Source organism: Dermochelys coriacea, chromosome 1, assembly GCF_009764565.3.
Source record: "Dermochelys coriacea isolate rDerCor1 chromosome 1, rDerCor1.pri.v4, whole genome shotgun sequence".
Lineage (NCBI taxonomy): Eukaryota > Metazoa > Chordata > Testudines > Dermochelyidae > Dermochelys > Dermochelys coriacea.
Genome location: NC_050068.2, coordinates 203791803 through 203818274, shown reverse-complemented (window position 1 = coordinate 203818274; position 26472 = coordinate 203791803). Strand labels below are relative to the sequence as shown.

The 26472-nt window shown below is 46.3% G+C and overlaps 1 long non-coding RNA gene across 1 annotated transcript; it reads right to left on the bottom strand.

Moving 5' to 3' along the window:
• Positions 1-4853: 4853 nt before the first annotated feature.
• LOC119849813 lies at positions 4854-13271 on the bottom strand. Its single transcript, XR_006277455.1, has 3 exons — positions 13193-13271; positions 11593-11624; positions 4854-5065 (listed from the first exon to the last, which is right to left on the bottom strand). It is a non-coding gene; the product is annotated as an uncharacterized LOC119849813 (long non-coding RNA).
• Between the last annotated feature and the right edge of the window lie 13201 nt (positions 13272-26472).

Below are 26472 nucleotides of genomic sequence, written 5' to 3'. Positions count from 1 at the left end.
TTACAATACAGCAGTGATTGATCTTGCATCTTCAAGGTACTATATGGTATAAAAACTAAGAGAAGATTAATTAAAAGCTGTCACATCCAGACAGGTTTTTAAATAAGTTTTAGATTTAGACAATATATCAACTGAAGCAGAAAGATCCCAAGACCAAGAGCCTGTAACTCCAAGTGTGTTTCTCTTCTTTCTGCTTTGGGACAATGAATAGCTTCACTCGTGGTGGACTACCTCAAAGATTAATTTGAACAAGCACATTGGTGTGGTGCAGCAGAATGCTGTCTCTTCTTTGTAGTGTTGAGAGTGATGTCCTTCAGGACTCTCACCGGGGTCAAGATGTCATCAGAGCATCTGAGTGCAGAGTTATGGGAGGCAGTATTAGGGTAATTTTTTTCAGTCAATCTTTAGGCAACAGTAACATAGCAACTCACATGGACTGCACTTAGGTCATATGCAGACATTCTCAGATAATTAATCTATTAGTTACTTGACTGAACTAAAATATCATCCCTCCCCCCCCAAGCTCCAGCCCGAGGCACAACATCTACACTGCTATTTTTCATGCCATAGCATGAGGTGTTAACCCAGGCTCTTAGACTCTCTAGTGCAGGCTGCCACTTGCTGTGTTGACATATCCTAAATGGCCTAAATTGGGCCCACATTTAGCTGCAGTTGCACCACTGGGCTTGTAGTTACCCAAGTCTAGAATTTGCAAGTGAGCAAAATGGAAGGTGGTGTTTGAAAACAGGGGCCAGTGTATGAGAATCCTATCTGTTTCTGTAGAATTTCTGGCTAGAAAAGTCCATGACATAGTCAGTCCTCATGAGATTTCTGGAAAAGCTTTGCATACTCAAATGGATTGACTAAGCGGAAGATAAAGCCTCTGGGCCAGGTTTTCCAAAGTGCTCAGCATGCACAATTGTAGCTTGGCCTCTTTGTTCAGGTGCCTAAATGGGAGCTGAGCCAGGGGCGGCGTAAGCTTCTTGCACCCGAATCGTGGCCCCATTCCCCTGAGCTACCCCTTCCCCCCAAGCCCTTGTGCTGCCCCTTCTTTCCGAGTTCCCGCTTCCACACCACCTCTTCCCCCTCAAGATCCCTCCCCCCCATTCTGGCACCCCTGAGCTGAGCTCTTTTCAAAGTCTGGCCACTTATTTTGGTGCCTAAACAGGAGCTGTGGGATGATGAGCTCTTTTGAAAATCTAGCCCCTGGACATTTGGGTGCTAATCTAAGGCAGCAGTTCTCAACCACGGGTCTGGAGCCCCCGGAGGGTGGAGGGGGAAGGCTGCAAGCAGGTTTCAGGGGGTCCACCAAGCAGGGCTGGAGTTAGACTCAGTAGGGCCCAGGGCAGAAAGCCTAAGTTGTGGTGCTGAAGCCTAGGGCCCCACTCCCGCCACCCTGGGCTGAAGCTGAAGCCTGAGCAACTTAGATTCACGGGGCCCCTGTGGCATGGGCCCCCAGGCAATTGCCATGCTTACTACCCCATAGTGCCGGCTCTGGCTTTTCTATGCAGAAAAAAGTAGTTGTGGCATAGGTGGGCTGTGGAGGTTTTTATAGCAGGTTGTGGAGGCCTCAGAAAGACAAAGGTTGAGAACTCCTGGTCTAAGGCAAACTGGACTAAAACTTCTTTGGCTTGTCCATCCCCAGTCAGAGATCAGCATCTAGTGACAGGGAGGTGGAACAGATGCAGTTGTTAGGGATCAGGTCATAAGCACATAGGCACCAATTTTCCCCAGCGCCGGTGGGTGCTCGTGCCCCCCTAGCCCCACCCCAACTCCACCCCTTCCCCAAAGTCCCCGCCCCAACTCTGCCACCTCCCTGCCCCTATTGGACTCCTCCCCAAATCCCCACCCCGGTCCCACCTCTTCCCCGAGCATGCCGTGTTCCCCCTCCTCCCTACGCTTGCTGGGTGAAACAGCTGTTTCACAGCAGCAAGCGCTGGGAGGGAGGGCGAGAAGTGGGACGCGGTATGCTTAGGGGAGGAGGTGGAGGCAAAGGTGAGGGGGGTGGCGGGGCGGCGGGGCGGGGAGCTGTCAGTGGGTGCAAAGCACCCACCAATTTTTCCCTGTGGGTGCTCCAGCCCCGGAGCACCCATGGAGTCGTCACCTGAGCATAGGCTGTCTGGCCCAATGGTCAGAGCAGATCAGGGAACAGAGCTGAGGGTCAGCTCCAGGTCAGCTGCTGATTTCCAGAGCCAGGGGTCGTGCTAGAGACAGAGTCAGGGACTGAACATGAGAATTGGAGCCAGGGTCAGATACTAAATGCCAGAGTCTAGAGTCAATCCTGAGTAAGATGTCAGATCCAGGACTGGCAACTGATGGTCAGAAGCGAGACATAAGGGCAGGTACCAGAGGAGAGGCAAGGATCAGGCATGGTGTAGGAGCCTGGTGAGAACAAGGAGCAAAGCCAGGGTGAGCTAGGAGGAGAGCAGGAATCAGGAACAGGGTTGGGTGCAGGCACAAACAGGGTCCAATGCAGCAACAGGAAATCACTTAGTTGCTCAGACAACTTCCTGTACTTCTGTCTTAAATAGCATGGCTGAACTAATTGGTGGGGCTGGGTGATCCTCCAGCCAGACCTCCCATGCATAGGCGGTGAGTTATATAAGCCTGTGGTGCCTGTGCCCCACCAGTTTTCAGGAATGTGGGCCCAGCTCCACCAATGTGTGGGCTTATATTTTCAGAGCAGTCCCATCCATAGGATGGACCGGGGCAACCGCCCCGGGCCCTGTGCTTTGAGAGCCCCTGTTCTTCAGAAGGATGCAGGGTCCAGGGCAGCCTGGAGGTTTAGCGGGGGGCCTGGCGCCGGCAGCAGCGAGCAACCCCGCCCCTCTCCGCCCCCTCCCCAGCCCCATTCTACCCCTTCCCCCAAACCCCTGCCCCGCCCTGCCTCTTTCCAGCTCCCTCCCCCGAGCGACGCCGGAAGCTGGCAAGGCAGGCTGGGTCACTCGCTGCTGCCAGCCCCAGGCCCCCCGCTAACCCTTCCCAGGCCACCCAGGCCCCCATGTCCCCCCTGAAGCTTCAAAGCACAGGGCCCGGGGCAGCTGCCTCAATCCGTCCTATGGAGGGGAAGGCTCTGCTTGGACTCGTTCTGGGCACCACCAAAAATTATACAAAGCTGGTGCCCACGGGTGGTGCCGTGGCTGAGGCTGTACTCCTGCTAGCTCCTCGGCCCACCAGCTTTCAGCAGCCATTGGGTGAGGCCAGGATGTGACGGCTGTCTGGGAACTCGCGGGCCCGGGGTTGAGATACTGGGACAGACGAGGGTTGAATCACCTTAGTCACTTATTAGACTATTTTAGAGCTAATGGAACAGTGCAGGAGTGATCGTCGCACCCGCTTGATGGGAGAAGGAGGAAGAAGTCAGCTCAGCTGGAAAAAGACAAAATGGTGGTTGGTGGAGCTGTTACATTATCAGGAGCAGGGGTGGCAGGTTTGTAGAAATGTTGTTGGTGCCCAGAGCCCCTCCCCCCCCCCCGCCCAAACGCCACCCCCCACCAGCCTAAGGCTCTGGGAGGGAGTTTGGATGGGGGGAGGAGGTCTGGGGTGCAGGCCCTGGGCTGGGGATTGGGGTGCAGGCTCTGGGAGGGGGTCTGGACTGCAGGCTCTGGGATGGAGTATGGGTGCTGGGTGCAGGCTCCGGGCTGGGGTAGGGGGTGGGGGTGCAGGAGGGGATGAGGGGTGCAGGCTCTGGGAGGGAGTTTGGGTGGCAGGCTCTGGGCTGGGGGTGGGGGTATAGGAGGAGGTGAGGGGTGCAGGCTCTGGGAGGGAATTTGGGTGCAGGCTCTGGGGTGGGGGTGTAGGAGGGGGTGAGGGGTGCAGGCTCTGGGATGGAGTTTGGGGGCAGGAGGGGGTGTAGAGTTGAGGGGTCCGGGGATTAAGGACGAGAGGTTTAGGATGTGGGAGGGGGCTCAGGGCTGGGGCAGAGGATTAGGGTGCAGGGGGATGAGGGCTCTGGCTGGGGCTGGGGTTGAGGGGTTTGGGGCATTGGAGAGGCTCAGGGCTAGGCAGAAGGGCAGGGTAAGGGCAGCCTTCGGCAGCAGTTGATGCTGGGAGCCGGCAGAACAGAGTCAGCGTGAGCTGCAGGCTCCGGGGCACATTTTGGGGAGGTGCGGGGGGGCGGGGACAGCAAGTGGGGCTGGGGGAGAGACCCGGCCCCAAACATTGGTGGAGCTGGGCCCCTGGGCCCTGAATATTGCTGGAGCCTGGGCACCACGAGTATATATAACTCGCTGCCCCGATCAAGCGTGTACCTAACAACACACATTTAATCCTCCTGACAGCTGAAGTAAAGTATTTATATCTGACATAGCTGCTATGAGGACATTAAAAAACTCCCAGTTTAGTGTCTACTGTGATGTCATGGCAAAAGGCCTTGATATCATGAGTCTGAGTTAGGGATTTCAGTACTGGGGTGACAAAGTGGTGTTGTAGCTCTGTCTGTCCCAGGATATTAGAAAGACAGGGTGGGTGAGGTGACATCGTTTATTGGACCAGCTTCTGTTGGTGAGAGAGACAGGCTTTTGAGCTTGCACAAGAAATACAAGGTGACAATAATACTCCATTTTACAGGGACTCAGCAAAAGTATCTTTTGAGCCCAATCCCCTATGCTACTCTGGTATAACTCAGGGCAGAATTGGACTTTTTATCTCCCATTTACAGGACTCCATAAATTAGTTTTTGAGAAAATCTGTTTTCACTTCAGTTAATTTCAATAAATGAGACAATTTCCGAGCTGTTTGGTCTACTCCCTGAAACAGGTAATTAACTCTTTATATTAAATCACAGACTCACTTTCATTTCGCACTAATTCCACGCCCATATTCTTGTCTTTAAAGGTTATCTGTCCAAAATGTGTCAGCCATCAGGATCTGGTGTTTTTTCTGCATTGTAAATGGAATGCTGCTTACACATGGTGTTCAAAACTAATTTGAATTTAAATCATGTAACAAAAGGATGTCTCCCTTCACCTTTTCAGCACTTGATTGTGTGGGTGTGAATGAATCCCAAATTCATTTCCCTTCACAGAGCTGACTACTCCAGGCATCGAGGCTAGGCAAAATCCTGCTGATAGAAAGAGGGCAATCAAATAGCTTCTGGTTAGGGATGGACAAACTTGTCTCGCCTAATGTCAAATCCTTGCAAACATCAGATATAAGTAAATTTAATTGAGATGTTTCCAGATTTGTGCTTTCCTTAGGAAAGACTGGAAAAAGGAGCACAGACGACTGTAAAAACAGATTTCAGAGTAGCAGCCGTGTTAGACTGTATTTGCAAAAAGAAAAGGAGTACTTGTGGCACCTTAGCGACTAACATTTATTTGAGCATAAGCTTTCATGAGCTACAACTCACTTCATTGGATGCATTCAGTGGAAAATACAGTGGGGAGATCTATATACATAAAGAACATGAAACAATGGGTGTTACCGTACACACTGTAACCAGAGTGATCACTTAAGGTGAGCTATTACCAGCAGGAGAGCGGGGGAGAGGGGGGACCTTTTGTAGTGATAATCAAGGTAGGCCATTTCAGCAGTTGACAAGAATGTCTGAGAAACGGGGTGGGGGGGGTGAGGGATAAACATGGGGAAATAGTTTTACTTTGTGTAATGACCCATCTACTCCCAGTCTCTATTCAAGCCTAAGTTAATTGTATCCAGTTTGCAAATTAATTCCAATTCAGCAGTCTCTTGTTGAAGTCTGTTTTTGAAGTTTTTGTGTTGAAGTATTGCCACTTTTAAGTCTGTAATCGAGTGACCAGAGAGATTGAAGTGTTCTCCGAATGGTTTTTGAATGTTATAATTCTTGATGTCTGATTTGTGTCCATTTATTTGTTTACGTAGAGACTGTCCAGTTTGACCAATGTACATGGCAGAGGGCCATTGCTGGCACATGATGGCATATATCACATTGGTAGATGCACAGGTGAACGAGCCTCCGATAGTGTGGCTGATGTGATTAAGTGCTATGATGGTGTTCCCTGAATAGATATGTGGACAGAGTTGGAAACAGGCTTTGTTGCAAGGATAGGTTCCTGGGTTAGTGGTTCTGTTGTGTGGTTGCTGGTGAGTATTTGCTTCAGGTTGGGGGCCTGTCTCCGAAGATCTGTGAGAGTGATGGGTCATCCTTCAGGATAGGTTGTAAATCCTTGATGATGTGCTGGAGAGGTTTTAGTTGGGGGCTGAAGGTGATGGCTAGTGGCGTTCTGTTATTTTCTTTGTTGGGCCTGTCCTGTAGTAGGTGACTTCTGGGTACTCTTCTGGCTCTGTCAATCTGTTTCTTCACTTCAGCAGGTGGGTATTGTAGTTGTAAGAATGCTTGATAGAGATCTTGTAGGTGTTTGTCTCTGTCTGAGGGGTTGGAGCAAATGCGGTTGTATCGTAGAGCTTGGCTGTAGACAATGGATCGTGTGGTGTGGTCTGGATGAAAGCTGGAGGCATGTAGGTAGAAGTAGCAGTCAGTAGGTTTCCCGTATAGGGTGGTGTTTATGTGACCATCGCTTATTAGCACGGTAGTGTCCAGGAAGTGGATCTCTTGTGTGGACTGGAAGTTGTTGAAATCATGGTGGAATTCCTCAAGGGCTTCTTTTCCATGGGTCCAGATGATGAAGATGTCATCAATGTAGCGCAAGTAGAGTAGGGGCATTAGGGGACGAGAGCTGAGGAAGCGTTGTTCTAAGTCAGCCATAAAAATGTTGGCATACTGTGGGGCCATGCAGGTACCCATCACAGTGCCGCTGATTTGAAGGTATACATTGTCCCTAAATGTGAAATAGTTATGGGTGAGGACAAAGTCACAAAGTTCAGCCACCAGGTTTGCCATGACATTATCGGGGATGCTGTTCCTGACGGCTTGTAGTCCATCTTTGTGTGGAATGTTGGTGTAGAGGGCTTCTACATCCATCGTGGCTAGGATGGTGTTTTCAGGAAGATCGCCGATGGATTTTAGTTTCCTCAGGAAGTCAGTGGTGTCTCGAAGATAGCTGGGAGTACTGGTAGTGTAGGGCCTGAGGAGGGAGTCTACATAGCCAGACAATCCTGCTGTCAGGGTGCCAGTGCCTGAGATGATGGGGCGTCCAGGATTTCCTGGTTTATGGATCTTGGGTAGCAGATAGAATACCCCAGGTCGGGGTTCCAGGGATGTATCTGTGCAGATTTGTTCTTGTGCTTTTCCAGGGAGTTTCTTGAGCAAATGCTGTAGTTTCTTTTGGTAACCCTCAGTGGGATCAGAGGGTAATGGCTTGTAGAAAGTGGTGTCGGAGAGCTGCCTAGTAGCCTCTTGTTCATATTCCGACCTATTCATGATGATGACAGCACAACTCTGTCCACATGTCTATTCAGGGGACACCATCATAGGGCCTAATCACATCAGCCACACTATCAGAGGCTCGTTCACCTGCGCATTTACCAATGTGATATATGCCATCATGTGCCAGCAATGCCTCTCTGCCATGTACATTGGTCAAACTGGACAGTCTCTACGTAAAAGAATAAATGGACACAAATCAGACATCAAGAATTATAACATTCAAAAACCATTCGGAGAACACTTCAATCTCTCTGGTCACTCGATTACAGACCTAAAAGTGGCTATCCTTCAACAAAAAAAACTTCAGAAAGACTCCAACGAGAGACTGCTAAATTGGAATTAATTTGCAAACAGGATACAATTAACTTAGGCTTGAATAGAGACTGGGAGTGGATGAGTCATTACATAAAGTAAAACAATTTCCCCATGTTATTTCTCCCCCCACCCCACCCCCCACTGTTTCTCAGACATTCTTGTTACCTGCTGGAAATAGCCCATCTTTATTATCACCGCAAAAGGTTTTCCTCCTTCCCCCACTCCTTCCTGCTGGTAATAGCTCATCTGAAGTGATCACTCTCCTTACAGTGTTTATGATAAAACCCATTGTTTCATGTTCTCTGTATATAAATGTGTGTATATAAATCTCCCTACTGTATTTTCCACCGAATGCATCCGATGAAGTGAGCTGTAGCTCATGAAAGCTTATGCTCAAATAAATTTGTTAGTCTCTAAGGTGCCACAAGTATTCCTTTTCTTTTTTATGATATCTTAGCTGGCCATTCAGCTAGTCCTGTTTTCATGCACTGAAGATTCACCCCAAGATTGCTGGTATTTCCTGTTTGCAGTTGAAATTTTCTCTTATTATTCCAGCACTTTCACTTTATGGGTATGTCTACACTGTAGCTGGAGATGTAAATTCCAGCTCAGATAGGCCTACCTAGGCTAGCTCTGACCGAGCATGCCAAAAAGAGAGGTGTACCCACAGTAGTGAGAGTGGCAGGACAGGCTGGCCACCCTGAATATGATCCTCTCTGAAAGGTATGTACTCAGGGCGGCTAGCCCTCCTGCTGCTTGTGCTGCTGTGGCTATACTGCTATGTTTAGTGCAGTAGCTCAATCAGAGATAGCATGGATATGTCTAACCAGCTGGAAATACCACCACCAGCTCGGGTTGCCAACTTTCTAATTGCAGAAAGCCAAACGCTCTTGCCCTGCTCCTTCTCCGAGGCCTTGCCCGCTCCATTCCCCCCTCCCTCTGTCACTCACTCTCCCCCCCCTTCACTCACTAGCTCATTTTAGCTGGGGCAGGGGGTGGAAGTGTGGGAGGGGGTGAGGGCTCCATCTGGGGGTGTGGGCTCTGGGGTGAGGGGGTTAGGGTGCAGGAGGGGGCTGGTGGGTGGTTGGGGACTCCAGGCTGAGGCAGGAGGTTGGAGTGGGTATAGCTCTGGGATGGGGCCAGAAGTGAGGGGTTCAGGGTGCAGGAGGAGGCTCTGGGCTGTGGCAGGGGGTTGCAGTGCAGGCTCTGGGCAGGAGTGTGGGTGAGGGAGGGGGCTAAGGGCTGCGACAGGGGGTTGGGGTGTGGGAGGGGATTTGAGTGTGGTCTGTAGGTGGTGCTGAGCTCAGACAGCTCCTAGGAAGTGACATGTCCCTCTGACTCCTGGGTGGAGTGGCTGCCAGGTGGCTCCACGAGCTGCTCCCACCTCCAGGTACTACCCCTGTAGCTTCAAGCCAATGGGAGCTGTGGAGCAGGTGCTCGGGCTGGCGCTTGCGGGGAGGGGCAGCACATGGAGCCTCCCTGGCCACTCTTTCACTGGCCACTTTGAGCTGAACAGGGAGCCTGCCACCCTTGCTGCGCTGCCAACTGGACTTTTAAGGGCCCGGTCAGCAGTGCTGAGTGGAGCTGCCTGGGTCCCTTTTCAACCGGGTGTTCTGGTCAAAACCCAGACACCGGACATTTCTAGCCCCAGCTCCGGTGTAGACACACTCTCAGGCCTGACTGGCTGCAGGAAGCAAAGTGGGTTGAAGAAAAGGAAAAATGAGAATAAAATAAGCTGAATTAGATTTCTCCAGCTCTTTAAAACAGCTTCGGCCATGGGATCAGTTTGGGCAAAGCTTTCAGTTTTATTTCATCTGAACAATTCACCCTGTCTCCTAAATTTACCCTGGGTTTCCACCCTTACTGACAAATCTGAAAACATGCTATTTGTCTCACTTAGAAATGGGACTGAGCTGCAAAAAATTGGGAATTGGATCTGAACTTCTCCAAAGCCCAGGAGAGTTCAGATCTGAGGTTTTAGTTTTGGGGCAATTTCTAGCTTCAGTAAAAAGAAAAGGAGTACATATGGCACCTTAGAGACTAACCAACTGATTTGACATAAGCTTTCATGAGCTACAGCTCACTTCATCAGATGCATTCGGTGGAAAATACAGTGGGGAGATTTATATACACACACAGAGAACATGAAACAATGGGTTTTATCATACACACTGTAAGGAGAGTGATCACTTCAGATGAGCTATTACCAGCAGGAGGGGGAGAGGGAGCAGGGAAAAGGAGGAAAACCTTTTATGGTGATACTCAAGGTGGGCCATTTCCAGCAGCTAACAAGAACAAGAGGAACAGTGGGGGTAGGGTGTGGGAAAGAAATAGTTTTACTTTGTGTAATGACCCATCCACTCCCAGTCTCTATTCAACCCTAAGTTAATTGTATCCAGTTTGCAAATTAATTCCAATTCAGCAGTCTCTCGTTGGAGTCTGTTTTTGAAGTTTTTTTTGTTGAAGTATAGCCACGCTTAGGTCTGTAATCGAGTGACCAAAGAGACTGAAGTGTTCTCCGACTGGTTTTTGAATGTTATAATTCTTGACATCTGATTTGTGTCCATTTATTCTTTTACGTAGAGACTGTCCAGTTTGACCCATGGACATGGCAGAGGGGCATTGCTGGCACGTGATGGCATCTATCACATTGGTAGATGCGCAGGTGAACAAGCCTCCAATAGTGTGGCTGATGTGATTAGGCTCTATGATGGTGTCCCCTGAATAGATATGTGGACAGAGTTGGCAACGGGCTTTGTTGCAAGGATAGGTTCCTGGGTTAGTGGTTCTGTTGTGCAATGTGTGGTTGCTGGTGAGTATTTGCTTCAGGTTGGGGGGCTGTCTGTAAACAAGGACTGGCCCATCTCCCAAGATCTGTGAGAGTGATGGGTCGTCCTTCAGGATAGTTTGTAGATCCTTGATGATGTGCTGGAGAGGTTTTAGTTGGGGGTTGAAGGTGATGGCTAGTGGCGTTCTGTTATTTTCTTTGTTGGGCCTGTCCTGTAGTAGGTGACTTCTGGGTACTCTTCTGGCTCTGTCAATCTGTTTCTTCACTTCAGCAGGTGGGTATTGTAGTTGTAGGAATGCATGATAGAGATCTTGTAGGTGTTTGTCTCTGTCTGAGGGGTTGGAGCAAATGCGGTTATATCGTAGAGCTTGGCTGTAGACAATGGATCGTGTGGTGTGATCTGGATGAAAGCTAGAGTCATGTAGGTAGGAATAGCGATCAGTAGGTTTCTGGTATAGGGTGGTGCTTATGTGACCATCGCGTATTAGCACCGTAGTGTCCAGGAAATGGATCTCTTGTGTGGACTGGTCCAGGCTGAGGTTGATGGTGGGATGTAAATTGTTGAAATCATGGTGGAATTCCTCAAGGGCTTCTTTTCCATGGGTCCAGATGATGAAGATGTCATCAATGTAGCTCAAGTAGAGCGGGGCATTAGGGGACGAGAGCTGAAGAAGCGTTGTTCAACTTAGAACAACGCTCACGAAAGCTTATGCTCAAATATATTTGTTAGTCTCTAAGGTGCCACAAGTAGTCTTTTTCTTTTTGCGAATACAGACTAACATGGCTGCCACTCTGAAACCTAGCTTCAGTAGACATTCCAGCTTCACCTTCTGATACATAGCGTGTATCAAGGAAGGAAACTAAACCACAGACAAAAAAAAAATGTGGATGTAGCTAAGGCCCCAAAACTCTTGGTGAAGAAGAACTTTGCGTAAGCTCAGAAAAATGTCTCTCTCAGCAACAGAAGTTGGTCCAATAAAAGATATGACCTCATCTACCTTGTCTGTCTAATATCAATGCAATACCAATGTAGCTTCAATAAAATAGCATACAATAAGGATGCTAGTTAGTAACCACTGCATTGATGTGGAAACTGGAGTGAGTAGCCCCCCAAACCATTTCACAGTTCCCCTTTTCCTGCTTTTCCAGTGTTTTCATTTTGCTCAGGGATCAGCATACCTACCTCTTGGATTCTGAAGAAGCAGCTTTCCCTGCCTAGAAAAAAAAAAAAAAAAGCCTGTGTGAAGAAACCAGAGATGGCAACATCTCAGAACGGCTGCAGGAAAGCCACAGTCACAGGAAATTACCTTAATAGAGTGAAAATTAAGAAACGACCAACAATACAGCCTGTCTCCAGGATACAGGAGGTATTTTCACACCTTGCCAATTATTCTGTTTGCATCAATTTTGGATTATTTTGAAACATTTTGATTTTTTAGGAGTTGAGGCACTAAAGAGAAACAGGAACAGGATAAAAGCTTAAGAAAATATTTAATTTTTGTTTTAATGGGGGAATAATTAATCGTATCCTTCTGCAAGCAGGAAGGGAAGCAGCCAGCATCTAAGGTGCCACAAGTACTCCTTTTCTTTTTGCGAATACAGACTAACACGGCTGCTACTCTGAAGCATTTATTCAGTCTCTCTCATGTTGCTTTATGCCCATAGAAAGGTTGGGAATGCTAATGCAATCGTTTTGGTGGTGAAAGAAGAGTGGGTAAAATGAATTAGAGGGGATGTATAAAATTCCTCCCTTTTATGGTGTGCACTCATCACTGCAGTGGCCCCTGGCATCGGGGTATGATGTAGGGATTTTCCTCTGCTGGTCATTGGCCTCTATGCACAACTCAGCCTTCTGGCTGAGAGCCATCTAAATCTGGTCCCTTTTGGCAACAAAAACTCAAACTAATGTCCAAAGACCTCTCAACCCACTCTGCCTTTCTTCTGGGCTCTGTCTTCAAACTCCTTAGCTACTCCAGAGTCTTCTCCCCAGCTCCAGCCTTGAACCCTTGCCCCTCAGACTTGCCCCACAGACTCTTTCCAAGCTGTCTGTTCTCCTACAGACTCTGGCCCCTTCACAGGAGTCCCTCTGGTTACTCCCTTCAGACTGAATTTGCCTTTGAGGCCCAGGTGTGCCATTAGGTTATCACCTTGGCAAGGCTGAATCCCCACTTTGAGTACAGAAGGTGGGGGCCTACAAGGATTTAAAAAAAAAAAAAAAAAAACCACTTGCCACTCCAGGCTTGTATTAAACTCCCAAGGTTACAGCTTTTCTCAGACCTTGGCTTGGTAAATGCTGCCATCACCCAAATGCAAAAAAAAACCCCTTGGACCCAGGAAGGAACACTTGGGAATTCCTTCCTATGGGGTACCCTGAAGCCCTTTCACCCTCCTGCCCCCCTCCACCCCCCCGTGGGGAAGAGCTGAGAAAGAAAACAAAAGAAATTAGCTGTTGCTATCAGCTAAACAAACAAAGTGCATAAACCTCTTAGGACACCAAAAATCCAATCCTGTTCTTAAAGGTAAATTTTATTAAAAACAAAAAAGAAAATACATCTGGAACTTAGGTTTCTGCGAGATTTTAAAAGAGCAATTCCAAAAATTAAGCACCCAAAATAGCTTTCTTGGGGGTTAGCTTAAAGGTTACAAGCTAACAAAAGCATCTGGGGTTAGCACAGAGGAGTTCACAAGCCTTAAAAAACAAAACAAAAACAAAAAACAAAAAAAAACCCACAACCTAGAAATAAACCTAATAGTATCTTCCTAAACATTCCTAATTTACTTACATATTTGGGTTGTTAAAAGCATTCTAGATATGATCTGCTGGTTTTCATTTCTGATTCAAATTTTACACATCATTTCTGCTGCCCCTCTCTTCAGCCCAGAGAGAGCAGACAAAGGGAAAGCTTCTTTCCCAATTTTAAAAAGTTCTGCCTTCCCATTGGCTCTTTTGGTCAGGTGTCCACTTTTTTCCTCTTTACCTGGTGGACTTTTTAACCTTTTACAGGTAAAGCAAGTAGAGAACAGCTACCAAGAGGGATTTTAAAGCTAACTGGCTGGCTGTCCTTCCATCAAAGGGAGCTACCCCCCACAAACTTCATTATTCACACACCTGATGCCTCTGTCCCACCACTGAAGGCTGCAGCTGAGAAGCAACTAGTCAGTTATGACCCAGGTGCAACAGATGTAATTAAGTAGCTCTGAAACCTTTCTTCCCTCTGATGGGTTTCACCCCATCACACTCCCATTATTTGCTCAGTGGCAAATGAGCTTATGCTGCCTAGCAAGCACACCCTAAACTTCAAGAGGTAATGGAACAGGCCATTAACTCAGGGCATGGCTACACTTGCAGATGTAGAGTGCTGCGAGTTAAACCAGCCCTCGGAGACCGCAGAAGGGAAAGCCTTGCAGTGTGTTCACACTGTCAGCAGCAAGCACACTGGTGTGGCCACATTTGCGGCACTTGCAGTGGCATTAGGAGTGGTGCATTATGGGCAGCTATCCCACAGAGCACCTCTTCCCATTCTGGCACTGTGGCTTGTAGGAAGGGGGTGGGGCATTTTGAGCCCAGTCCCAACACCCCATGATGCTTCGGTTCACATCCCAGCAATCCCTTTACTTCTGTCCACATTTGGCGCCATCTTTCAACAGTTTTTGTACTGCGCACTCTGTCTTCCCTTTTGGTCTCTGGGAATGGAGCCTGAAGTGCTGAGGAATATGTTGATGGGTTGTGCCAGCACATCACGAATTGCAGTCGAGTTACTCCTTAAGCTACAAACTGACAGTGAGGAGTCTAATGATGATGTCGACTCGCATAACGCATATGACATGAGATTGCTTGTGGCATTCATGGACATGCTCACCATTGTGGAACACTGCTTTTGAGCTCAGGAAACAAGCACTGAGTGGTGGGATCATATTGTCATGCAAGTCTGGAATGATGAGCAGTAGCTGCAGAACTTTCAGATGAGGAAAGCCACTTTCATAAGACTGTGTGAGGAGTTTGCCCCAGCCCTGCAGCACAAGGACACGAGATTGAGAGCTGTCCTGCCGGTGGAAAAGCGGGTGGCTATTGCAATCTGGAAGCCGGCAACTCCAGACAGCTACTGATCGGTTACGAACCAGTTTGGAGTGGGGAAGTTGACTGTTGAAGTCGTGTTGATGCAAGTTTGTGGGACCATTAATTGCATCCTGCTCAGAAGAACCATGACTTTGGATAATGTGTCTGACATTGTGGCTGGCTTTGCACAAATGGGTTTCCCTAACTGTGGAGGGACACATTCCAATTCTGGCACCAGCCCACCTAGCCTCAGAGTACGTTAATCAGAATGCCTGTTTCCCTATGGTTCTCCAGGCACTTGTGGATCACCGTAGGCGTTTCATTGACATTAACTCAGACTGGCCCAGAAAGGTGCATGACGCATGCATCTTTTGGAACACTGCCCTGTTCAGGAAGCTCCAAGCCAGGACTTTCTTCCCAGACCAGAAGATCACCGTAGGGGAAGTCGAACTGCCCATTGTGATCCTTGGAGACCCTGCTTACTCTTTAGTGCTGTGGCTAATGCAATAATAAAGAATGTTTTCAAAGCCAAAAAATTTGTTTATTGAAAAGAAACAACTGCTTGGGAAACAGAAAGGGCATGACGCATGTGTGCTGTGTGGGATGAGGGAAGGGGACTGGGACAATCACAGATTTGCATATGTCCTGTTATCATACTCTACCTTCCTGTCTGGAGTGCTGTGCAATGAGTGCTGCACTTCAGGCTGGCTAAAATGTATGGTGATGGTGATTCAGTGCAGTGGGTAAGTGTCGTAGTTTGCAAGGCTGGGTGGTGAAGCTACAGGTGCTGGAAGATATCTTGCTGCAGAGGGTGACCTGGGAAGCAAGGGAGAGTCTTCTACTACAATACGGCTTCCGCCCTGGCCCATATGCAGCTTGCCTGTGTGCAGCAATGGTTACCCCCCCCCCCCCCCGTCAAGGCACAGTGGCGCAGACAAGTTAGCTTGACTGGGACAAGGACCACAGTCGTGCTCCTGAGAAACCTGCACAAGCGGGACACTCTGAAGTGTCCATGGCAGTCTTCGGAGTGGAGGTGGGGTCGCCCCCAAGTATCGCATCCAGCTCTTTATAGAAACAGCAGGTCGTGGGGGCAGCACTAGAGTGGTGGTTTGCCTCGTGGGATTTGCGGTAGGCATTCTGCAGCTCCTGCACTTTAACCCTGCACTGCAGTGCGTCCCGGTCATAGCCCAGGTATCTGCCCAAAGGTATCGTAATTCCTATGGCTGGAGCGCAGCTGGAACTGGACAACTTCCTCCCCCCAAACACTAATGAGGTCCAGCACCTTGCCATTGCTCCATACTGGGGATGGCCTGGCGTGTGGGGACATGGTCACCTGGAAAGATTTGCTGAGAGCCCTCCACGCCTGGCTGAGTGAACAGGAAGGGGATTTTCAAAATTCCTAGAGAATTTAAAGGGCAGGTCTGACAGGTCACCTGAGGGCAGGTTAGTAGAGTTCAAAGTGATGACCAGAGTGGCTAGAACAGGCATTGTGGGACACTTCTGGAGGCTGATCAGAGTACAGATCAAGGCGTCCACACTGGCGCTGTGGTGCTCCAGCCGGGATGCAGCAAGTGTTATGCTTCTTGTGGAGGTGGAGTACCAGGAGCGTTCCAGCTGCGGAGTTTGGGCACTCTATGTGCCTTGTCAGTGTGGACATGTTATGAGTTAGGGTGCCCGGGGCTGCTTTAATGCACTCTAACTCGCAAGTGTAGCCAAGCCCTCAGAGAAGCTACTTGGATGAGGTTCACTTTCCACAGAACAGTTTGAGGACAGTCAATGCAAGTTTCCCGACCACTGCCCCTAACTCTGACCTCCACTAGGAATGAGAAGGGAGTTCAGCGTCCATGTTCTACTCAGCCCTTGGTCTCTAATCTGAGACTGCCAACAAGTAAGCTAATTAGTACTAATCAGTGATTTTTGTGATCTGTTTCCTTGAGGAACTGGTCTGAGATCCACCAAGTAGATATCAGATAGTGACCAATTTCTTGCCACACTTACAACCTATGTACATGAGTTTAGAATTAAAGCTATGCGTAGAGGTATCAGGCTCCCTCACCAGAAACAATCCCCTCACCCACTGAGTCACAATGGGTCTGATTCAGTGCCCAGTGAAATAAAGGGAAAGGGTCTCACTGACTTCAGCAGCTGTTGAATCAGGCCCCTGGAGAAAATGTCCTAGGCAACCCCTCATATTTTTGATCAAGGGAATCTAGACGAAATGCAGCAGCAACCTAAATGCAGCAGTGGGTCCTTAACCATTCAGCCCACCCTCTGTATTTTAAAATCCTGCACAAAATGCCTCTATTTGCACCACAGCAGCCAGAGCGTTTGGAGAGCTGCTTCTGTTGCTGCGTGTGTTGCTCCTCAGGCCTACATGTTTAACAGACAGAAAGTTGCATTTGTGAATGCATTTGTTGACTCTGTTCCCTTATTACAGGGAAAGAGTAACCTCACCCAAAGGAGGAAGAGCAATTTTAGAAATATGGCGGGGGGGGGGAGGGGAAGAGGGGAGTAACCTCACACATACAGGAAAGATTACCATTAAAAACAAAAGGAAAGAGTAACCTCAGAGACACATGAGTGTGTCTTCTAGTGTTAGTCAGATCTTCTGCCTCCCTACCACTAAAGAGCTCTTGTCATTAGCCCTGAACAATTCTCCTGCCCACTCCAGAGGCAGAATATCATCTGGTGTTATAACAGTGCCTCCATTGCCCTATATAACAGCCTCATGGTTAAAGATCATGACTCCCTTGAGTGGTGGGTCCCTCTAATTGCAGAGCTATCTCACACTATAGAGGCCTGCCCTTTTAGCTAAGTTTGAGCTTTCAGTGGTGAAGGTTACAGGTTCAATACCCTCTGTTGAGTGTCTGTAAGTTTGTTATAGTTGCTCCTTATGTAAAAATGCTTGCTGACTAGAGTGGCAAGGTTTTACGTCCACTTTGCAAAGTGCAAATGACTAGATATGGCCCTGGGGAATCAGGCCCCTAGTCCTTGGTGTTACGCTGCTACAGTGGATTTTATATTTTACAATTCCAGGGCCTCTCTTTTTTGGGAGCAGTTTAACCTATCTCCCCCATTGCATACTAGAGACCATGTTTTCATACTGCCGATTCTAACTGTGCTCTCCAGTGGAGTAACTTTGGGGTCCTATCTCATCCACTTGCCCCCATTTTTTTTCCTGGATGTGGACATCATTTTCCAGATGCTATAGGAGTATCTTGGTTCTCTTTGCTGAGCTGCATTCCACAGAAACCTGCTGTACCTTCCTTGCACTAGAATATGATTTTATTTTCCTACAGTATAGGGCTAGATATTCATTTATACCAGGTATAAATGTAATCACTCTTAAAGGCTTCCTGGTTTCCAGGATCTTGGAAGTTTCAAAGAAATCCATACTGATTAGTGCCCACTCGAGCTTTCCTACAGGTTGGCCCTCCAGATCAACACATGTTTCCAGTGCAGCCTCACCCTCTGGATTTCACCTTGCACTGCTCTTGGTACAGGACCCAAAGTGGGGAGAAAGTTAGCTTTACACCACCTTTCGAGCTCCACAGTTCTGGGGCCAGTCATGATAGGCCCAGGCCCATGATACACCCAGTTGATGTAAACTAGAGCAGTTTCAGGGCTGCTCTAAATTACACCTGTTGCCTGTGGTCCCAGGAGGTTGTCATGACTTATCATATCTATTGCAGATAGGTTCTCTGCGCTTTCTTTTCTCTGGTCATTCCCTCCTTGCCCCAGTCAGATGTAAGCACTTCGTCAAACCTTGGATGGTTCTCTGGGACAGGCTCTTTTTTGAGTTCTTCCATAGGCGTGGTCAGTAATTTTAATGGGAGCTCCCAGGATTACACATCTACTGTACATACAAAAGTTGTGCAAGGCTACAGGCATCCTGATGTAAACCAGGCACTCACCCCCAAGAGCAGGGAGTGTGTGTTTGTGCATGTGTCTGTGTGAGCTGTCACTGGGCACAGAGCCACCGTCCCATGCAATGATGGGAAAACGACAGTCCAGTTGCCTCCTGCAGTCAAAGAGCAAACCCACCTCAGGAAAATTTGCCATAACCAATAATGGGCAATGCTCTCCTTGAGTCATTTGATTACTCTTCTCTGACAAAAGGTAGATACGTCACTGGTGCATCACTTGGCACATCCCTTCATTCACTCTCTTATCCTAGGGGATTTACTTACTTGTGTTATTCCCTTGTTTGAAGCTGGAGAAGAGAATATCACAGTCATTCCCAGTTAGAGGAGGAAGGAGTGGCGGCCCATTCTGCGCCCTTTGGTTTGATTTCATATTTATGAAACAGCTTGAATGTCAGCTTGAGTGAAAAATGACAGCCTCTCCAGCTCCTCATATTAATGCCTGTGGCTGCCATTAGTTTCTTTAGAAAGGCAGATTGTGGTTTTTCCTCTCACTCTCTCCAAAGGCAACAGGGAAAGATGAATCGGACTGATAGATGAGACTGCAAATTCTGAGAAGCTGATCTGCTGACAGGGAAGGGAGAGAGAGATGGGGAACAGCCTATAATGATCATGACTTGATTATATTTATAATGTACAAGCAGAATAGAGTCCAGACAAGAAATACATATACTTGGTGCTTTAATAGAACCAATTTCAAAAAGCTGAAAACAATTTTGAGCCAAATCAAGTGGGAGGAATTAAATCAGAAGAATGTGAATGATTATTGGGGAATGTTTAAGAACCTCACTAGATGCCCAAAAAGCCACAATCGAGGAAGAAATCTGTACTGGTTAAAGTAACGACCTGGTTTAGAGGCAAAGTGAAAGTTGAAAAAAGTATAACAAATAGAAGAAAGGGGAAGTTGATATTAATGAATATAAATCAGAAGTTAGGAACTTCAGAAAATTGATAAGGGAAGGAAAGGGACATAAGGAGACCTCTATGGCCACCAGAGATCAGGACAATAAGTATGAATTGTTGAAAGATGCAAGGAACAAAAAGAATCCTGACAAAGATTACTAGATGGAAATGAAAGAGTCATCAATAATGCAGTAAAAAGGCAAAAGTATTCAAATATTTCTATTCTGTATTTAGAGGGAAAACAGATGATATAGTCTAATCATATGGTGGTAACACTCCTTCTACTCCACTAGTATCTCAGGTTCATGTTAAAAGAGAAGCTACTAAAGTTAGACATTTTAAAATCAGCAAGTCCAGATATCTTGCTTCCAAGAGTTTTAAAAGATGGCTGAGAAGCTCGCTGGACTGTTAATGCTGATTTTCAATAAGTCTGAGCACTAGGAAAATTCCAGAAGACTGGTAAAAAGCTAATGTGCTTCTTTAAGAAAAAAAATAAATAGTAAACATGATGATTCAATTAATTATAGGTCTGTCAACCAGCCATCAATCCTGGGTGAGATAATGGAGCGATTGATACAGGACTCAAAGAATTAAAGGAGGGTAATATAATCAATGCAAATCAACATGGATTTATGGCAACTATCAAACTAACTTGATATCTTTTTTTGATGAGATTACAAATTTGGTTGATAAAGGTAACGGTGCTGATGTGATATACAGACATCTGTAAAGCATTTGACTTCGTAATGCACAACATTTGATTAAAAAACTAGGACATAAAATTCACATGGCACACATTAAATGGATGGGTCTCACAATGTAATTGTAAATGGGGAATTGAACAGGGTGTATTTCCAGTGGAGTTCCACAGGGACTGGTTCTTGGCTCTGTGCTGTTTAACACTTTTTGAATGACCTAGAAGAAAACATGAAACCACCACTGATAAAGTTTAGCAGATGACCCAAAAATTTGGGAAATGATAACAATGAAGAGGACAGGCCACTGATTCAGAGTGATCTGGATCCCTTGGTAAACTGGGCACAAGCAAACAATATGTGTTTTAATAGGGCTAAATGTAAACATACACATCTAGGAACAAAAGAATGTAGCCATACTTACAGGATGAGGGACTTTATGCTAGGAAGCAGGGATTCTGGAAAAGATTTGGGGATCATGGTGGATAATCAGCTAAACATGAGCTCCCAGTGTGATGCTGTAACCAAAAGAGCTAATGCAAACCTGGGATGCATAAACATGGCAATCTCGAATAGGAGTAGAAAGATTACTTTACCTTCTCTGTATTTGTACTGGTGCAACAACTGCTAGAATACGGTGTCCAGTTTTGGTGCCCACAATTCAAGAAAGATGTTGATAAACTGGAGAGGGCTCAGAGAAGAGCCACAAGAACAATTAAAGGTTTAGAAAACATGCTTTTATAGTGGTAGACTCAAAGAACTATCTATTTAGCCTAACAAAGGGAAGATTAAGAGGTGACTTGATTACAGTCTATAAGTATCTATATAGGGAACAAATATTTAATAGGCTCTTCAGTCTAGGAGTGAAAGGTATAACAAGATCCAATGGCTGGAAATCGAAGCTAGAAAAAATTAGACTGGAAACAAGGCATCCATTTTTAACAGTGAGGGTAAATAACCACTGGGACAATTTACAAAGGGTCATAGTGGATGCTCCATCACTGACAAATTTTATATCAGGATTGGATTTATTTTTTTTAAATAAAAGATCAGCTGTAGGAATTATTTTGGGGAAGTTCTATGGCCTGAGTTAGACAGGAGGTCAGACAAGATGATCACACTGGTCCCTTCTGGCCTTGGAATCTATGATGAGACAGATGGATTTGGGGAACAGCCTTTAGTGATATATATATATGAGAGAGAGAGGATGTGAAAAAAGCTATTCACTATAAAAACATTTTAAAAAGTGCTATAAACTATTGATTATTATGCATGACAAGATACACACAGACAGGAATAAATACAGATAAATCCACTCTATGTAAACATTACACCTGAATCACTAAGGCATCACTATCACCAAGTTCACCCAAAATTTTATTAAACATACCTGCTCAACCAAAAGGTGTCCAGAGTACAAGTCAGTTTATAAAAAGGGATAGTTAATCTGCAGCTGAGCCATGATCAGCACACAAAATAGCCACAGCACAGCACACCTTTCCATCACTGTCATTCTGTACTTATGGGATTTCAAAACAGCCAGTAACAAATTGGTCAGGCAGGAAATGGACTGTGTGCCACTACTATACGTTATTCCCAGAATAAACAGGGACCTGGAGTAAACCAGTCCCAAGCTGCTGAAAAGTTTCCACAAAAAATGAGAGAAAGGAATCAAACAGGGATAGTGAAGGGAAAAAAAAATTAAAAAAAAATGTATCTGAGGTTGAGCAGAAGGAGGACTGTATGGATACCTTGGGGAGGAGGCAGCCAAGCACAAAGTGAGCGGTCGGTATGATGTCATGCTAGATCTGCCACTGTAAGTCACCCAAGCAGTTAGGGAGAGGGAGCTTGTGCAGCACTCTCCAGGCCAGGGATACAGAGTCACCCAGGGACAAATGCATCCTGCAGGAGGTATAAGGAAGATCAGAGAGGGTGGTATAATGCTTCACCTTGACACAGACACAACAGAGCTGCTATTTGCTCCTAGCAGGAAAAGGAATGTGTCTGCCAGGAGCTGGCCAAGACTCAGAATTCCTAGTTTGTGGGAAATGTCAATATTTTGAAATTTGGTTTTTATACCAATATGACCTTAGGGCTAATGCAGATCCCAGCAATCTACATGTGGACTGTCTGCTGCTGGCCCCACATTGTCCCAGCCTGCTCCCTTTGATTCTGGGGCCCCATATGCTTAGCAGGGTACCCTGAGTCAGCAATGCAGGGGCAAGACCCCCACAAATGACCTGGCTCCCAGGCAAGAACTACTCTGTACTCTTTGTAGTGGCAAGCTCCGTATAATCTGTCCCATCTATGTGGTGGGACAGATCACATTTAAAGCTTGCTGATGATTATTTAAAACTCATGAACCTGATATTGTTTAATTTTAACTTAATTTTCAATACACCACCATCCCCATTTCTCTAGAAAGACCATGTGCTTTCCCTAGTTGAGGTTTTAAATCTGAAATGGGAGGTGGTGGTTGTTTATTTCTGTGTTAGCGGAGCTTTTTTAAAAACATTGGAGAAAATGCTTCCTTGGAGAAAAACACCATTCTCTAACCATGTGATCAGGCAGCTCAGAAACAAAAATGTTTTGGGGTTTTTTATTTCAGATTTCCTCTCTGCCTGTCCCCACCAGAGTCTTTCACTGACATGTAGCTACACACCTCAGCGCAGATGCAACTTCCTTTTCACCGTGACATGTAGTAATATACCCTACATGCTGCTGCCAGTAGTGCATAGTGTAGACATACCCTAAAATGCTCCCAAAATAGAATGTCACACACTTTACACTGGCATAAATGACTGCACAAGTTGCAGGGCAATGGAGAACTGGACCCCTTTATTTGAAGGCAGATCCCTTTAAACTCACTTAAACACCATTACACATATTTAGGGCACTGGAATTCAGACTACAGGGGTGTGAACTGCAGTGTGCACCCAAGTTCTCTACTGTAACTCCCATGTGTGGATGCTGCTAGTGTGAACTAAAAGTTACCTAGTTTGTGTTAGTCCTCTTCAAACAGGAGAAGGTTAAGTTAATGCAAACTGGGTACTTGTGGATGCTGCTAGCATGAACATGGGAGAGAGACAACATAACACTGTGGTACATGCTGCAAAGTCCAAACTATGGGGGTGTGACAACTAAGCATTAAAACTCCTGTGGACCTACTCCGACTCCCCCTCTTGCTGGGGAAAGCCTCACTGCCCCATTGTTTCAAACTCTTACACCAGCCCTACACCAACTAGAATAGTCCTCTGCTCAGGAAGTATCCTCCAAGGTCCCTGCCAGACCCTTTGTGCTGCCAGAGTGGTGTAAACCGCAACTTTTGTGTATCAGGGAATTGGGCCTATTGACTGTACAGCAGGCAGAAACCTGGAGGCTCAGTGCCACTTTGTGCATCCAGTGTGGCATCGAAATATTACTCCTAGAAATGAGCCTAAGCTACAAAATTCATATCTGGATCTAGATTTCAAATCCAAGCCCCAAAAATGAGGGGATTGGATCCAAAGGGTTGATTCTGACCCATCTTATGGCCCTGCTATATACACAACACTTTCATCCTTCCCAAGAAAGCAAACAGGAAAGGCTGCTGCAATCCTGGGGGAGGAAAGGAAATCATAAAACCTGTAAAGCCCTAAAAAAGCTTTTTTATTAGAACTCCAGTGTTGCTATATGAATGGAATATTCCATTCTGATCGTAGGAAGAGATGGTGTTGGAAGTGGAATTCTGATAGTAATTAGAATGTTCCATTCTGATTGAATGGGGGGTAGGCAGAAGCAAACATTCAACAAATATTTTCCTTGTCCCCGCCTCCACATGGCCAGTTTTGCTGGCAGTAGGGATTTACATGCGTAGTTGTAGCTGGGAATCAGTGAGGGAGTCAATGCAGAACTGTGCTGCCTCCAGATGGAGCTTTTACTCTAGCTTGAGTCACTATAGCTCCATAACAACTGCTTGCTGAGCTCAGCAAAGAGCCCGGGAAAGTACAATGTGAAATTACCTGGATGCTTGAGCACCTATGAGCCCTAAACAAACCTGAGCCTAATGCTGAATCCCTGTACCTCAAATGCTAAATAAATATCTGACAGGAGTTCTTTTATTAACCCTATCCAGTTAGGACATGTCCAGGGACTTCTGAATTGGGCCCCATGGGCTGTTCAGGCTTCCACTTTGGACCCTCTGCTTACAGGACTTAATTAAGCTAGGTTTATAGCTAGGAAGGAAGGGGGGGAATCCTTTCCCTCTTCCATGCCCACCACAATACTTCAACAAAAAAACTTAAAAAACAAAAACAAAAACAAAAAAAAAAACAGACTCCAATGAGAGACTGCTAAATTGGAATTAATTTGCAAACTGGATACAATTAACTTAGGCTTGAATAGAGACTGGGAGTGGATGGGTCATTACACAAAGTAAAACTATGTCCCCCCCACTGTTCCTCAGACGTTCTTGTCAACCACTGGAAATGGCCCACCTTGATTATCACTACAAAAGGTTTCTTCCCCCCCCGCACTGCTGGTAATAGCTCACCTTAAGTGATCACTCTGGTTACAGTGTGTATGGTAATATCCATTGTTTCATGTTCTCTATGTCCCCACTGTATTTTTCACTGAATGCATCCGATGAAGTGAGCTGTAGCTCACGAAAGCTTATGCTCAAATAAATTTGTTAGTCTAAGGTGCCACTAGTCCTCCTTTTCATTCTAACAATGTTTGACAATACTGTAAATATTGTTTTGTACTTTTGGGAGGCCTAGAGGGACATTAGAAGATCCCCAGGTGATTTCTTCCCCACCCCATTTTTTGACATATTGCTCAGCTTTCTATAAAAGTGTGCTGCAAGGCTTTGCGGTTCTGGGGGCAAGATGGCATTGGCAATACAATGCAAGGGGGTGGGGAGAGTTTCGAGGAGGGAGAGAGCAGCACTTTCTAGGTGAAATGATTCTGCAGCTGCAGAAGATCCCATATGCTGCTGCTGAAATGGCCTGGATCCTTGGTGCCAAGGGGATGAGAAGAAATGTCCAACAGCCCCCTTTGTTTCTGTGGCAGCTCTCTCTAGGATGCCATGCCTACACCGGGAGAACAAATCATTTATTAAAATGTGTTAGCTTGTGTGTTTTTAAACACTACTTCGCACCAAGCATAGACCAGGTTTAAAAGTGTAAGGGAGTCATGGTGAACTCTAGGCTCCATGACCAGTGAATTTATTTTCAAAGGTGTTAAACACATGTCTACTCAAGTGTTTGAAAATAAGTTAGTTAAAACATTGGCAAATGCATTTTCAAACACATTCTGTTCTCCTCATCTGGACAGGTCCTGTGGGAACATGGGGATGGGGATGCAGTCAGACTGGGGAAGTGGCAAAGGAGAACCCAGTGGGTTTGTGCCCTGTATAAAAGGGCCACTAACTGTAAATCCCTTGTAAGGGGGCACCACAGGTCACCACTACTGACCCAGGGCTGTTGAACTATGATGTATACAGTATCTCAAGCCTCTGATGTACTGCCACAGTGCTCAGGGGAGAATTCCATCTTCCCACCCCTGCATTGGTCCCTTGCCCAAAGCAATGGGGTGGGGAGGTGTAACTACAAGCTACTTAGAGAGTAATATTTCCATACACAACAGTCATTACAGTGAGAGCAAACTATTTACTGTTTAATTGTGAATGGTTAGTATTCATCAACTGCTTATGAAAATACTTGACCTGTAATGATGACAAATACAGTGGTTAATAAAGATGGAAGAGGAGATCCTCTTTGTGAATGTGAAATCAGAAGAGTAAAGAAAATTACATTTAAAAGACTTCATTATGCCATTAAATATGTGAAATGACTTTTTCTACTCCGTTTTAATTTTGGCATATTTCTTTTTTAAATATCCCTGACACTTTTACGAGATGGAGATATAAAGCAGCATCAGCTGCTATAACAAGAAGAATTCTGACTTACTGTATCCATCACCAGGATAGAAATTTCCATTTCATTTATCATTAAGAAAACAAACAATATTTCTGCCCATTACTAGAATTTTTATTTTCCATATATCTATAGAGAGTGAGATCTGTATAGTGGTTCAAAAGCATCATATAGGACCAAACTCTGAAGCCTGTTGCATCTAGTCCTTGCATGAATGTGCCAGGAGTTCGTCAGAGTGTAATTACGTGGGCCAGCATCTTGGCCAACACACTGGGGATTGAATTGGAGACCTCCAGAGCTAAAAACATAAAAGTCTCTACTGCTTGGGCTAAAGAGGCAGGCTCTTTAGTAGCCTGTCAAACTCGGAGGGTTATGGACAGAAAGGGCATACCTGGAAGGGGGTTGTGTGCTTTCCCTAGATAGAGGATGCTTGTCCTAAGCTCCTGAGGCTCACAGCAGTTTGAATCCCAGACAAGCCCCATTTATGTGATGGCCACCATCTTGGCTGATATTGCAGGTTGAATCAAGGACCTTCAGAGCAAAAAACATGAATTTCTTCAACTTGGACTA